The sequence below is a fragment of the Pteropus medius genome, unplaced genomic scaffold, assembly GCF_902729225.1.
Source record: "Pteropus medius unplaced genomic scaffold, Ma_sr-lr_union100, whole genome shotgun sequence".
NCBI classification, from domain to species: domain Eukaryota; kingdom Metazoa; phylum Chordata; class Mammalia; order Chiroptera; family Pteropodidae; genus Pteropus; species Pteropus medius.
In genome coordinates, this window is record NW_024346692.1 from 769,712 (window position 1) to 771,530 (window position 1,819).

Below are 1,819 nucleotides of genomic sequence, written 5' to 3' on the forward strand. Positions count from 1 at the left end.
CCCGAGGAGGCGGCCCCTCGGCCTCCTCCTTCCGCGCCCGCGCGCCCGCCGCCCCCGGGCCCCGGGCCCTCGACCCCCGGCCCGGGTCTTCGTCCCGCCGCGCGCCTTCCGCGCTGCGCCCCAACAGGTATTTAAGGGTTTTCCCCGCACCGAGACATAGGGCCTTTTCCGTCTCCTTGGGCCGTTTTCCAGCGGCCTCACCAGCGTGAAGAAACGCAAACAATTATTTGAGAGAATTACAATCACCCTTTAAAAACGTCTGACGAATCTGAAATGCAGGACACTGCCGTCTTTTATGAAAGGGAAGTTACAGGTACTTTAAGAAAAATCACACTAATGTTGTCATTCAGCTATCGATGTCTTTGTCGTTGAAAGCTCCCACATGAATGTTTCTAACATTCATTATTTTACTTTGCTTATGTTTTCTTACACTTATATTTACAAATCCAATGTGTACGAGCAGCCAAAAATTCTCTTTAGAAATGTTTTCTACATCAGGCAGCACAAAATCCTCTTTAAAGACCAGGGTTTCACTGCCTCTTCAGAGGTGCCAGACCCTGTTGATTTAAGTCCATACATTTCGTGCGTTTTTTATTTGGATTAGTTAAAATAGCTTTGTTTTGAAACTATATTACTCACTTTGGAAAACTAGAAACCTGAGGTGGTGACAAACCGGGACTTGAATCACTGGACAGGACAATCGGAGCTTTATTCTAGTGTTCTTTGAGCATTTGAGCATGAAGCTGCTTCTGCTGAGGACTCACGTGGATATCACATAACAAAGATGTGATTAATGACGGAAAAGCACACTGCGAGTGGACTGCTCCATGAGCCAAAATTTATGTGTAGGAATAATCTAGCTCTGACAATATTCAGTTTGCAATATACTGGATTTGAGACATTGGTCCCTAAAGGCATCTTTGTTGTGGATTGTCTATTTGGACACTGCCTCAAGGACTTTTAAATCGGCTCAAGAACTGAGAAGCAGATTTGAGGTGGATTAGAAAGATAAAACATCTCTATATTCCTTTTTTGCCTTTAAATTCTACAGCTAAAGTGCATGGGTCATTACTGGTAATCATTTAAGGTTAAGGATAAGGCTCTGAGAACTTCGGCTCATCTTTTAGAGGAGGAAAGGGAGCCCATCTGGGGATGGGCGACTGCTGAACACTTCAGGCAATAAGAAAGCCTGAAAGTCATAGGTGTGGAAGCCCACGTTTTGCTTCTGCCTCTGACCTCTTTAAAACTTCTGAGGAGCAATCTCTCTCGCTGCTCCCTGTCCTCTGGTGGCCAGGAGTTGTTACTGCAGCTTCAATGGGATTATCTGTGCTCAAGTAAACCTCTAAAAATCTAACCATATACTCGCTGGTTTTAGAACAGTCTTGAAGGGGAAGTTGGAAAGGATCCGCATCTCAAATCTGCTTAGTTGGAATAGTTGAGATTTGGGGGAAGGAAGGAGATCTTGCCTGGGTGGAAGGCTCTGTGAGAATTTATGGAGTACCCTTTACAGGCTGCAGCTCCAGTAGCCTTACTTTAACTGACACATCTTGAAACTTCTTTCCCCTTTGTACATCTAGACAATTAAATTGGAGGGCCTGCCATGTATGTGGTGCTATGATAACTCTTATGGGAGTTACCATAGTATATCATCTAATTAGGGGAATAAAACATTAAAACTAATTTAAAAATAAATTAATGATCAGCATACAGCATTGATTAAAAGAATCGGCAGAGAAAAGGAGCAATGTAGGAGTTGTCAGGGAAGGCATGTTCTGAAGACCTTTGACCTCATCCTTGAAGTTAATTTGGGGTGAATGGG